We start from the raw sequence: 14,774 nt of genomic DNA, 5'->3' as shown, positions 1-14,774 counted from the left end.
ATTTGGATATGAGTATTCGTACGAAAGAATTAATGGTTCATTTACACGAGTCACATTATGAAATAAGATGAACCTTCGTGCACATTCTAAGTCCACAACTTGGACACTGACTTTTGACCTTCGACAAACCGCAGACCTTCTTCTTGTAACCAGGTCCTGATGCGTCCTTTACACACTGAACACACCGACTAGGCAGACCTGGACTCACCAAGGGTAGCAATAGTGTGTTTGGGTCACGACTTGTATCATGATCCGTACTCCTCAGAAACTTAGGGTCTTCGGTCTCTAAGTAGCAGTTGGTAAGGGTCCAGGTGCTAAGGCCGTGCAAGGACCTGTTCCTAATAGCAGGAATGAAGAGGGCACGGGCAAGGTCTAATGGGCTTGATAGGTGTACGGGTATATCACCGAGTTGAGTGCTTTGATGATAATACCATACTTTGCTGGTTTGCTCTTCATGTACTGGAGAAAACGGATGCGCTTTCTAGTCGGATACAGACATTCATCAACTGTGAGGTATACCTCACAGTTGATGAATGTCTGTATCCGACTAGAAATATATTGATCAGGTATTAGTTCCGTGGCGAAATTAGCTTGGCACTTTTCGTAAAACTCGCGAATTGCCGTGAACCGGTCTCTTTTCCAATGCTCTGCTCTATCGTGTCGCATCTCTTTAGTTTCGAATGTTATTTTCGTCGACAGAAAGAAGAATCTGTTCCTGGACATCACCGCAGGAAATGCTGGAAAGTCCATCAGAAAGTGAGTAAATAGTCCGCAGACCGTCAAGGGCAGCTCCTCTCCCCGAAAGTAGATAAGGCCAATGAAAGCACACATCTCAACCTTGTCAGTTATGCTAATGTAGGTGTACTTGTCATTCAGTCATTCATAAGAAGTTCAGGATTAAGTTTTTCCGACGATTCGAGCGTTGGTGTCCTTGACGTTTCAGGTACATTGATGTTATTGTTGTTGTAACCCGTTCAAATAATTTACAACAACACTTGCAGTTGAAGTTAAACATTCAGACGAATTGGAGATATTTTTACTAGCTAACAATGAAACCTTTCAATAGAGGGTCGAAAAGATACATAAACTTTAGGTTGCCATTGGTTCTTCTACTAATTAACATTATTTCAACAATTTCTTGAAACATTTATTCAAATTTGCAGATTTTTCATATCGTTTCTCGTAAACTATAGCTCTATAGATGTTCAAGCGGTCGGCTCATGAAGTGTGTTGAGTTGAGTGTAAGCTTGATTGGATTAGCCATTCTGCCATTGACGTGCATGAAAGGGTGAAGTGCTAGACCCACTATGCCGTTCACTAGGAACCTCAATTCGGTCCCAGAGCTCCTGTATCACGTGATGTGACGCAGTATACCACGTGTTCAGCTCTAATATAGGAAGCAAAATCACTAATAGGCTAGAGAGCAAAAATTGCACTAAAATGAAGCAATTTCGGCATAATTATGCTAATAGCTCTCCGGCCGATTGAAACTTGTTGATAAAAATAATATGGCTGATAGAGGAGATGATGCTGATAAAAGTCATATAAGTCAATATAAAATTGAAATTTATCACAATGCTGGCAAGCATAACCGTTGCCCTTATATTCACAACACTATGTACCCCCTATACTATTATATCCCCTTTATTGTTTTCCAGGCATTAAGACTCATCGAAAGTAGTTCAGCAGGTATATTTAAGTTCAAAACATTCTAATTCAATGTTAAAGATGACAGGAATAAGAAATAGTTATGTGGAGGTTTTTAAGAAATTTGCGCAAAATACGCGCCAGCATGTTATACGAAATTAGGTAAAAACCCAAAATCGCCATATTCAGGTGCCTTAAAAACCATGTTAAAATTGAGTTAGAGATCTGAAACTTTGCAGAGCGTCTAGACCTTGTCCAAATCGACTGTAAAAAAAATTTCATGTTGCAGGAGTATCGGGAAGTGGGTTTTCTGGAACCCCTGTTTTACAACAGATTGTCGTGAAGCTATATATATATAGACGCTTTTGCAGTAAATTGTAGCCTACATTTAAGTGTCCGTAGATTCAAAAGTATAAAAGATACAGTCATTTCGAATCACAGGTTTTAAAGATAATTGTTTATACTTTAGTTTACATTATATCGAAAAATAATTTATCGTCATCATCATCACTTGATGACGTCATCAATTTAAGTGTTTTTAAAACTTGATTTTTGACAAAATAACAACTTTTCAAATCGATTTTAAAGCATTAAGGAGTAATTTTATTCAAAATCTGAGGACATTTTCACCTTAGATAATTGTTCAAGCATTCTGAAAATCTACCGGAAAGTTTTCCTACCTTGCTCCTTCATAAAGATATTCGCTATTGAAGTTTGTGCTTTTTTGAAGAATAATTTTATAAAAACACAAAAGTTGTGAATTAGTATTCTCTGGTGTTGGGCCATCCCTTGGGTTGTGGAGCTCAATTTTGCTTCCTAAAGGTCTAAATTGTGTTATAGGCTAGTTTTAAAGTTGAAAATCGAAAAGTTGCACACATGGGGACACGCCCAAATTCATTTAAAATAGCTAAAATCACTAAAAATTGTTATTGTTATATCCAAGTTCTTTTTGAAATCTTCTGAAACTTTTCATGCTTATCAAACTATATATTAAATAACTCTATGCAAAAATTTATGGTGATTCAATATTTTATGCGCACGCAACGTCCGCTCAAAGTTTGCACGTGCGAAAGGTGAGAATTTTGCTCATTCGTGATTTCGAATATATTCTGCTTTCCCACGATATTAAAATGGCATTATATATGAATTTAATGCCAACTTGAATGAGTAAAAAGTGCTATATTCAGTCTGTTATTGACAGATATGCCTACCTAAACACAAGGAAACGTTTTCAAAGGTAAAATTTCGAAATCGTTGAAATTACCTCCTTATTAAGTTTCGACTGTGTAAATTATCCTGACATTATAATCAAAAAGAGATGATATTTGACCAAAACCCATAATCATGGGTAGAGTGAACCGCTGCCAGTGTCTCTCTTTTCCAAACAAAAGAAAATGATATTAATTTGAGGAACCGTCCGCAAATGCAAATTGATACCGAGAATGAAATCGGTCGCTCGCTTTTCCCATTCATTCACGGCTTACGTATTGTAATAAAGCTTATTGAATGGGAAAAGCGAGCGACCGATTTCATTCTCGGTATCAATTTGCATTTGCGGACGGTTCCTCAAATTAATATCATTTTCTTTTGTTTGGAAAAGAGAGACACTGGCAGCGGTTCACTCTACCCATGATTATGGGTTTTGGTCAAATTAAGTAACATTTATTTGTTACTGAACGGGAGGGATGGACGAATCAACCCACCCCCAGTATGATAAGGGTTAAGGCACCTGAATATGGCGATTTTGGGTTTTTTACCGAATTTCGTATAACAGTGCTGGCGAGTATTTTATGCAAATTTCTTAGAAATCTCAACATAACTATTTTTTATTCCTGTCATCTTTGACATCAAATTAGAATGTTTTGAACTAAAAATAAATCTGCTGAACGACTTCCTATGAGTCTTAATGCCTGAAAAACTCCTGCCGGAGGCGGCGGCCTTCGGCCGCCGCCTCCGGCCGGAGTGCACGCTTCGCGTGCACGAAAGAGGCTTGTAACGTGTACCAAAGGGGGTATAATAGTAAAGGGGGTATAATAGTAAAGGGGGTATAATAGTAAATGGGGTACATAGTATACCCACAATAAATGCAACGGTCGTGCTTGCCAGCACTGTGATTATATGATAATAATGGTAATACTCATATTATAATGTTATTGACACGATTATATTCAGTCAGATTACCTCTGTGACACTTACGACAAAACAGTGTCTAGTCTTCCGGGACCACCATCTGTAAAGATCCAACTTTTAAGGTTGGTTTAACTGTGGTCTAGCTCTTTTGGATAATATATTAGTCTCGTCGTGACTCAATGACTAGTGTGTCTGATAATATTCCGATTGTTCCTCATCTCACCAATTATTGGTCCCATTGTCACATTTAAGTATTTTAAAGATGCTGTAATGAGATTACTGTTGTATATTTTCTTCACAGAGAACTTTATTTTCTCTTACATAAAATCTTCAGTCGTAGTGGTGTAGTAGGTGGGAGCGCCCCTGATAATCTACACTATCGACCGGATTGTACGGTGGTCAAGGCGGTTCAACCCGGTGATTGCTGTACAAGGCTATTGAGCATCCTGGACCTTGTCTGGAACTAAGGATGAGGAAGTAGGGCTGGAAACAGCATGCTGGCCAGGTGAGAAATACAGCACAACATGACGCGTAGTCACTAGTCAATAGTCATAGTGGTGAAGAATCTAGTCACATCTATAGTTAATTCATGATAATATGGTTATAGTTCGGGAGCAGGACTATTGAGCGGAGGACTGTTGAGCGCAGGACTGTAGGTCGGTGAAGGTCGGAAGTAGGACTTTAGAGTGGTGTCAAATCGCCAGGGTAGGACTGTGCGCTTAGGGGGTAATTTGGTAGAAGGAGTTAAAGTTGAGAGTTTTAGGCGAGGTCAGAGGTGTCTTTAGCTTTTCTTTACTTTCGAGATAGAGGGGGGGACAATTGAGACAAGTTCGTAAACTAATGTAAAGCGAAGTGGAGTAAAGTATAAATACTACTTGTCACAAAATGAGTCACAGTATAGGATTCTGTACCCTCAGTACTGGAACTTACAAACTTAAAAACGTCAAACATTGGGACTTAAGAGTCAAGGCCCAAGAAACAAGAACCCAGAGCTCAAAAGACAAGAACCTATAACCAAGCCCTAAGACCTAAGGGTCTGAAGCCTAAAAGTTAAGAGCCCAAAGCCACTTATTGGATAAAAATACGACCTTATAAATAATTCCTTATCGCATTCATGACGTCATTCACGTGTCTGAATCGTAACAATATCATTATCAATGTCTCTGAATTCCGTGCAAAATTCAAATCAATTTCTCTGATCTCGTTCTTAAAAGTGTTATAATTGTCTTCGTAAATCTCGTTGCTACTAAAACAATATTGCAAAACATTCTTACGTCCTTCTCTTTCAAAGGGATAACCTCCTTATCTTTCAAAGGGAAAACTCGTCTTATAAATCACGTTGCAAATACACAAAACTCGAACAGCATAAACTTGTCTCCGTGCGAATCTCCACAGTAACATATTTCTTCACACGATCTTATTACTTTAAAAATTCTAAAATAAGCGCACGTGAAAGTCTGATTTAAATTCCTGCAGGCTTGGATCATTAACCTGTAAATAATTCTAAAACTTTGTTAATTATCACCTTATCATGAAACCTGGAGATGAGCCGACTGGCTCAATCAAAATACTAGTCAAGACCATTCAAAACTAACCACTTGGAATGCTCGGAATATCAAGAACTTAAATCTAAACAGCTTAAAATAAGGGTACAGAATCCGTGGGAGGTTCCGTAGTAAATGGGCTGTAAGTTTCAAGGTCTTTACAATAATTTACGATCATATTAAAATGTGTTATTTGGACTTAAAGAAATGCTCGAATCAGGACGGATATTAAACAGCGTACAACACTTCCCTCTTAAAAAATGCTAAGATTGATTCTCTCTGTACAGTCTTTCAGTTAAGATACAGCTAACAGATCTCATATCATATTACATGCAGTGTTTCTATGAATCCTTAAAGTCTAAATCACATGCTGCGTTATTAAAGGCTTACGATCATCGATGATAATATAATTATAACATGTCATATTTATCGGGTTTATAATCACGAAAAGTTACAATGTAATATCTATTTAGTTAAGGAGGCAATGTTTATTCATAACTGCATTAGGCAGTGAGCTTCAAGTTCATATATCAAATACTGTGTCTTTAATTCGCGGCTGAAATCTGCAGAGTTATTCGTTAGCTTTGTTTTAATCTTCCAAGCTTGTCCGATGTCTTTTCCGTGACTTTTTTCGAGGAACAGCTTGTCTAAAACTTGCTGGGGGTTGTTATAGAGTGAAGAAGAAGTAGTGAGAGGGTAGTTTCCAGAGTGGTATCGTTATACCTTCTGTAAGGTTCCTGTTACATAAATTGTGATTCTGCAACTATCATAATTTGCAAAATTACATCAATTCTTTTGAATCATGTCCATGTTCGACCAGTGAGTTATCCTCTGTTGTCGAACTGAAGAGTGGGCTGGAGGTTCTTTCAGGAGTGATTTAATGTCAGCTTCGGCTTGAACTTTTGCACTCAGCAACATTCATTAGACCTGTTTTCTTACTGTCAAATCAGCATTTCAATCGGAATGTCTAACTATTTATGGGTATCAAGTGCAACCTTTGTCATCAAGTTCGAAACAGTTAAAAGTTTCAGCCGTTGCAAAACTACTTATACCAACAGGTAGATCAAATCTTCCAAGTATTTACTACATGGACTCATCAACTAATGGTAGCAACTCCTCGTCAATGAATCACTACTTGGTAGAGTTAACCAGCCAGATAGGCATTCATAGTTCTTTCCGTCGTAATAAGTGTCTTTCAGTAACTTTCGGTGTCTTTCAGTGTCTTTCAGAATCTTTCAAAATTTCATGTGGAAAGGGAGACAGGACCAGTTTTGGCCAGAGTAGACTTGAGAAACGATGGAGCGAACAATGCAAATTAAAGCTTGGGCTAACCTTTGAAGAGCGAAAAATATCCTTTTTGGTCTGGGGTTGTACCTAGTTTGTTCAGTCTCTGAGCGGTCCGGGGCATTGTTTTCATTCATGGGTTCGCTGGTTGGTGCTTCCATTTCCATAACAGTGCCGAACATCAGTTTCGTCCTTTCACTTTCGTCCATCGGATCAGATATCTTGTGGTTCTCATCGTCATTGGTGATCTTTTCAGTAGCATTGCCGGTTCCTTTGCATATCAAGGTTCTTCTAATTGATATCTCTAGAGTGTTTGGATCGACAAGTCTATACTTCGCTTATTATCAACTAAAGCTAGCAAGTAGCGATCAACGTAACAACTGACAAGGGTCATCGTGATGCTAGAATGGGGTCTCTGGGAGGTAGATCACAGCTAGAGTATTTGCTGCGGGTTCATCAGCAAAAGCAGCAACTCCTTGCAATGAACCACTACTCTTAGCTGGGACCCGACCAGATGAACAATCACATTTGTTGATTTTATCACCATAAGATATCAGTCCTTGACATTTCTGTAAGTAAAAGTCATAATCCTTCAGGTGGACGAAACTAATTGGTTAGAATGTTAGATGTGGATCCTAACTTAGCTTCATCAACTTAGGCATGTTAGTTTCATCGGGTTGTGCTTGTAAGGTATTGTTATCTAGTGTTGACTAGGAGTTTCAGCTTTGCGTTAATTTGTATGGATAAGCTTTATTGTGTCAAAATGGCACACAGTCTGCTTATTCGTTTCCAGGTGTTGTACCAGGTAGGTCCAAGAGGCTAGGACTTTGAAGATCTTCGAGGGTTCAAGGGTTCCAGGACTGTGTCAATTCTTGAATTTTGTGAAATCTGTAATGGAGAGGCTAAGAAGTTTCCACATTAGGACCAAGTCGTCTTCAACTCTAATGTAGCAAGTGGATCTCCCATGACTAATGTAGTAAATTATAACCTCGTTTGGGATCGGTTGGCTGAGTTCCAATAGACTGCAGCGTACAACTCAGTGCCCGGGTTCTCCACCAAATTGTGCGCTTAGGGGGTAATTTGGTAGAAGGAGTTAAAGTTGAGAGTTTTAGGCGAGGTCAGAGGTGTCTTTAGCTTTTCTTTACTTTCGAGATAGAGGGGGGGACAATTGAGACAAGTTCGTAAACTAATGTAAAGCGAAGTGGAGTAAAGTATAAATACTACTTGTCACAAAATGAGTCACAGTATAGGATTCTGTACCCTCAGTACTGGAACTTACAAACTTAAAAACGTCAAACATTGGGACTTAAGAGTCAAGGCCCAAGAAACAAGAACCCAGAGCTCAAAAGACAAGAACCTATAACCAAGCCCTAAGACCTAAGGGTCTGAAGCCTAAAAGTTAAGAGCCCAAAGCCACTTATTGGATAAAAATACGACCTTATAAATAATTCCTTATCGCATTCATGACGTCATTCACGTGTCTGAATCGTAACAATATCATTATCAATGTCTCTGAATTCCGTGCAAAATTCAAATCAATTTCTCTGATCTCGTTCTTAAAAGTGTTATAATTGTCTTCGTAAATCTCGTTGCTACTAAAACAATATTGCAAAACATTCTTACGTCCTTCTCTTTCAAAGGGATAACCTCCTTATCTTTCAAAGGGAAAACTCGTCTTATAAATCACGTTGCAAATACACAAAACTCGAACAGCATAAACTTGTCTCCGTGCGAATCTCCACAGTAACATATTTCTTCACACGATCTTATTACTTTAAAAATTCTAAAATAAGCGCACGTGAAAGTCTGATTTAAATTCCTGCAGGCTTGGATCATTAACCTGTAAATAATTCTAAAACTTTGTTAATTATCACCTTATCATGAAACCTGGAGATGAGCCGACTGGCTCAATCAAAATACTAGTCAAGACCATTCAAAACTAACCACTTGGAATGCTCGGAATATCAAGAACTTAAATCTAAACAGCTTAAAATAAGGGTACAGAATCCGTGGGAGGTTCCGTAGTAAATGGGCTGTAAGTTTCAAGGTCTTTACAATAATTTACGATCATATTAAAATGTGTTATTTGGACTTAAAGAAATGCTCGAATCAGGACGGATATTAAACAGCGTACAGGACTCTAGAGCGGCCGCCCTTATAGATCTCACAACATGAGGACTTTAGACTTAGAGCGGTACGATCCTAAAATGAGGATTTGACACCGCTCTAAAGTCCTACTTCCGACCTTCCCGACCTACAGTCCTACGCTCAACAGTCCTCCGCTCAATAGTCCTACAGCCTGAACATACAGAATAAATGATTAATACTCAATCCTAGTTATTAAAGCTATTTTAACAGTTTCTAAACTGCTGCAAAATCATCTAAATATCAGACCCCTTGATAAAAATAAAAATAAAAACCCACTACACTCTCCCCAGTACGTGTTCCTGCAATGTAGTGAGTTGTCTATATTTGAGTGGCATCCCTTCACCCTAACTTCAGCTCCTGAAGAGGACTATTTCTCCGTGCATATCAGGAAATCGGGTGACTGATTCGCCGATGACTTAGCTACAATCACACCCAGCTTCAGCGATAACAGCCGCCTCTGTCAAAGTATCTCTGATATTGCAGCCCGGTATGGTTTACTCATCAACATCGAGAAGACAAAATACATGTCCTACAACATACCACGGCCTGTTAACTCGGATGATAGGGTCTTCATTAACAGCAACCCTCTCGAAGAAGTCCACGACTTTAAATATCTAGGATCCTACATCGCTTCAACCAGCAAAGACATCAATGTCAGGAAAGGCCTTGCATGGAAAGCACTTGAAAGTCTAGATGTTTTCTGGAAATCTGACATGTCTAGAAAGATCAAGACTAAAATTTTCAGAACTGCAGTCGAGCCTGTTCTTTTATATGGCGCAGAAACATGAACTTTGAAGAAAGCTGACACTAAAGCACTAGACGGTGTTTACACACGAATGCTACGAAGGGTCTTTGGTATCTCATGGAAATCCCACACACCTAACTCCGTCCTCTACGGAAATATCCCATCGGTGACTGATACCATCAAAACACGAAGACTTCGTTTTGCAGGGCATGTCTACCGTCTACAGGACCAACCTGCTCAGCAACTCCTTTTCTGGCAACCATCTTACGGCAAAAGGTATCGAGGACGACCACACAAGACCTTTCCGGACGTCCTTCAAGAAGATACTGGTTTAGAGCCCCACATGATACGTCTGCTCATGAGTGATAGAGATAAATGGAGACATGCGTTGACACGAAACTCGTTCCAGATTTCATCTGGACCGACCTAGGCAGGCAGGTAGGCAGTATAGGTGAGTTATTACCGGGATGTTTACCTGGTAAATTGTATTGTTGTGTTAATTAATATGTCCTGTTCTCTCCAGTTTCACTGAGTCATACCTAAGTGATAGAAGCCAATATGTAGCAATAAACAATTCACATTCGTCCCACAAGCCTATTGTGCATGGTGTTCCACAAGGGAGCATACTAGGTCCTTTACTTTTCGTCATATACATCAACGATCTTCCCGGTATTTCTAACATGATGGTAAAATTCATACTTTATGCAGACGATGCAAATATCATTATTAACGGTTCCAATGTCCAAGAACTAATGCTAAGGGTCAACCAATTAACGGAAACATTATCACGGTGGGTTAATAGCAACGGATTAGCACTAAATCTAAAAAAGACGTGTTATATGATTTTCTCGAAAAAGCGCATAGAACCATCATTGATTAAAGTACAAATAGAAAATGCAGTATTAGAACGTAAAACTGAGGCCCGGTTTCTTGGTGTAATTGTAGATGAAAAGCTTAACTGGATTAACCACATAAAAGCACTGAGGAGCAAGATGTCAAGATTTATTGGGGTGATGTACAGGATAAAACACAAATTGCCAATGAAGGCCCGTTTACAGATTTTCCAAAGTTTTGTTCAGTCCCATTTAAACTTTTGCTCACTTTTTTTTTTTTTTTTTTTAGAGAGGCTGGGCCTGGTTGGCCCACGAGAGGATAGCATATGAATGCTTTGCCTACCTCTGGGGTATGGCAGTCCTGTGGGAGGATGCCAGTGGAATCAAGATGTGTAATCAAGGATGATGGTAAGTGTTGTGGGGTGTGTCATGGATAAACGCTTAAGTGGTGGTTGAGTGTGGAAGAGAGAGGCGAAATAAGACGGCGTTAAAATAGTCGCTATGTTACACCTGTCTGGTCCAACTCCTCTGGCACCACTAAGCGTTTAGTGTGGTTTGTAAAGTTGACAATGGTGGAGATGTGTTGGTTGTCGAATATGTCATTGACAGAGAGGTAGTAGTCCCGGAAATATTGACCTCTTATTTGGGCAATAGCCGGGCACTGTCCGAGAAAGTGTGAGACAGTCTCCTCTTCGTCGCCGCATTTAGGACAAGCACTTGTGTCTGATTTGCGAATGGTGTGTAGGTGTTTGTTGAGGCCACAATGTCCCGTGATGAGGTGCACTGCAGTTCTATAATTTTGTCTGTTGTTACTGAGTGTAGTGTTGAGATTTTTGATGATGTTGATGTTTTTATGTCCAAGTGTCAGTTTAGTGTGTCTGGGACCATCAGTAATCCATGATTCTTGATTAAGTTTTGTGACTTTGTCGTTGATCAGGCGTTTGATGTAGGATTGTGGAATTGGGCAATTCAAAGTGGATTCACTGGTTGTACCATTTTTGGCCAGCTCGTCTGCTTTTTCATTACCCCACAATCCAATGTGTGCAGCTATCCATCTGATCTCTAAGGTGTTAGTGGATCCGAGTGTATTGAGGGTGTCGTAACAGTCTCTAGTAGTCCTACTCCTCGTTGAAGGTGAGGATATGGCTTGAATAGAAGAGAGACTGTCTGACCATATGATGATATGTGTGTTTGTGTAAGTTGATAGATATTTACAAGCTTCGATGATGGCAGTGAGTTCTGTTTGATATACGGTGCAATAATCGGGAAGCTTGAATGATCTTTCATCTAGTGTAGTGTTGTTGTTGTCTGTGGTGATAATATAACCAGCCCCGCTACCTGAGTCTGTGCGTGACCCGTCTGTGTAGCAGGTGATGGTTTCACTGGGGATGTTGTCGATGGTGTTTTGGAGTGAGCCTCTATATCCAATGTTGTCAGCTCCAGGAGTGGTGACCGTGAAGCGTCGTTCAAGCATCATGGTTGGTATAGATAGGTCTCTCTCTGTTTTGAGTGGTATGTTGAGATCTACCATGAATTGTTTGTTGATAGTGGTGTGAGTTGTGATGGTACCTTTTCTGGGGGCGATAGTTTCGAGGGTTAGGCTTCCATAGGCTTGAAGCCTGGCTGTGCCCTTTGCTGCTTCACCTCTCAGGAAAAGTATGATATCTGGAGTGTTAGTGAGGTGGTTCAGTGCGATGAAGGGAGTACTAGGCATGGCACCAGACATCATTCTCAATGCCAATGCCTGAACTCGTTTGAACTTCCTCGCGTTGGTGTCTGTTTGAGTTGCTCTAATCCATATACTACAGCAGTATGATAGAATAGGTCTGATGACAGCGGTGTACATCCATTTGCATGTTTTAGGGCTCATACCCCAAGTGGGGCCGACAGCTCTTCTACATTGCATAAGGGATGCCGTAGCTTTTTTGGTGGTATTGGTGATATGTTCATTGAAATTGAGCTTGCTGTCGAGGGTCACTCCTAGGAATTTGGCAGATTTGGAAAGACCTATAGTGGTGTTACCCACCACCACAGGTCTTAGTGTCCATTTCTTATTCCAGGTAAACATGACTATTTGAGTTTTGAGTGCGCTTATGGATAGATCTTTGGTTTGGCACCATTTTTCTATTGTGTTGATGGTTTTGCGTGTTCTGTTCCAGATGATATCTAAATCATTCCCCTCCGCTAGAGAGAGCAGATCGTCTGCAAAAGCTTGCAGATAACCTGGTATGTCTCTTGCGGTGTAGGCCAGGAGATCATCGACTACCAGGTTCCAGAGGAAAGGGGAAAGGATGCCACCTTGAGGGCACCCTCTCCGGATCCGAACCCTTGTCGACTTATCCTTATGATTTAATGTGATGAATCTGTTAGTTACCATGTTGATAATCCATTGTGCTGTGGCCAGATCCACTTTCGTGGTCTTGATAGCGTCAGAAATAGCCTTGAAAGAGACATTATCAAAAGCTCCCTCTATATCTAGAAAGACGCCTAGGACATATCCCTTCTTAGCTATCCTGCGCTCGATGGTGTGAGTAACTTTATGAAGGGCTGCTTCGGTTGAACATCCTTTCTTAAAGCCAAATTGTCGTTTGTTGATGTCTTTAGCGATATTAAGGTCGTGTTGCATATGCCACAGTATCACCTTCTCCTGTAGTTTTAACATCACTGGCGAAAGGGTGATAGTGCGAAATGACTTTGGTTGGTTGTAGTCAGTTTTTCCAGGCTTTGGGAGAAAGATTCCAAGGGATTCTTTCCACAAAGTTGGAATGTGTTGGGTTTCATGATTTTTTGTCATAATGGTTCTGGTGATGTCTTTGATGTGTGTCCAAGCTTTCTGTATGATGATAGGTTTGAGGGTGTCGGGTCCAGCAGCTTTCAACGGATCGAAGGATTTAAGAGCCTCCTCGATTCTGTCTGGGCTGTAGATGGTATTGAGTAAGGTGGTGGTGATTGGTAGAGGACCAGGTGGAGGCACTGGCGGATCAGTGACACTATCCTTGAAGTGGGTTCGTGTCATGACTTCCAATGTCTCCTCTGCATTTTTGGTGAGGTCTCCGTTTGGTTTGTAAACGGCTTCTAGTGTATGTTTGTTGTCGTTACAGGATTTCAGAATCTTATTCATCCTTCCGGATTCCTTAACAGACTCTGTTTCCTGACAAAAAGTTCTCCAAGCATTACGCTGGGAGTTGGTTATAAGTCGGTTGTATTGTTTGTTGCTCTCTCTAAGAGCGAGCCACAGGGCATCAGTCTTCTTTTTGCGGGCAGTAATCAGTTTTTGTCTTATTCCCCTCTGTGCTTCCTCTACTTCTCGAGTTAGCCAGGGGGGTTTGCGGACGGAACTTGAGATGTAAGTAATGGGGCATGCCTCCTCGAAGGCTTCCTTTAGTGCAGTATTGATTATGTCTATTTTGTGATCAATTTCAGTCGTAGTGTTGATTTGTGTGTTGTTAAGGTTGGGGTTATTCGATAGGATCTCATCAAATCTGTCCCAGTCAGTGTTTTTGACTAGTCGGATCTGTTTGGGTTCCTTCTTTGGCCCTGTAGTTATATCGAACATAATATAGCGATGGTCAGAGTTGGAGTAAAGGTCACTGACATGCCAGTTACTAATGAGATCTCCTCCCAACTGGTTTGTTATTGTGAGATCGATAATTGAGTTGTGGCCTCGAGAGTTGAGGAAGGTTGGGGATGATCCTTTGTTGGCACATGACAGCCCTAGGGAGGAGAGAAAGTCAAGAAGCTCCTCTCCCCTTTTATTGCATGCCTTGTTCCCCCAAAGGGTGTGGTGGGAATTGGTGTCCGACCCTATAATGAGCGGGATGTTGTTATCATTTGCGTATTTTGCTAGAGGTGATGTTTCTTGTGGCGGTACCGGCCCATTTATATCCATGTACGAAGCTGCCAGAATGAGTTCTGTCGAGCTGAGTTGGATTTTAATGGCCACTTGATCGGGTGTTGTGAATTGTGTAAGTTCCCAACATTTTACTGTCAGGTTTTTGTGCAGTACAATAGCGGCACGGGGTCTTTTATCCCCGACCTTGTAGTAATATTGGGTGAGATCCTTATTGATGGGTGGTATTAGGTTTTTGTTATTAGAGTACGGTTCTGTTGCAAGAATGATTGGATTTCTCCGGCCGTGAGTGTTGATAAGGAGGGTTTTCCATGCATTGAACTTGCGTTTGAGATTAATTTGGGTGACAGAGTAAGTTTCAGACTGCTTGTTGCGTGCTGCAACAGTAGTCTTTAACTTTTTTTGGCGTCTCTTATTTTTTGTGCTAGTTTGAGCGTCATTGAGCGGAGTGGAAGCCGTCCCTCCCCCTAGACAGGTATTATGACCTATCATTGCCGGTGGGGCGCTGAGGAGTTGGACAGGGTCGGGTAGCAGCAGCTGGCCCCCCAGAAGGTACGCATGGTCCCTTCCAGACAAACAGCCCCCGCCAGACC

Source organism: Bolinopsis microptera, chromosome 9 (genome assembly GCF_026151205.1).
Source record: "Bolinopsis microptera isolate Bmic1 chromosome 9, MBARI_Bmic_1.0, whole genome shotgun sequence".
Classification (NCBI taxonomy): Eukaryota; Metazoa; Ctenophora; class Tentaculata; order Lobata; family Bolinopsidae; genus Bolinopsis; species Bolinopsis microptera.
The sequence above is the reverse complement of the archived record's forward strand: the minus strand, read 5'-3'. Positions refer to the sequence as shown.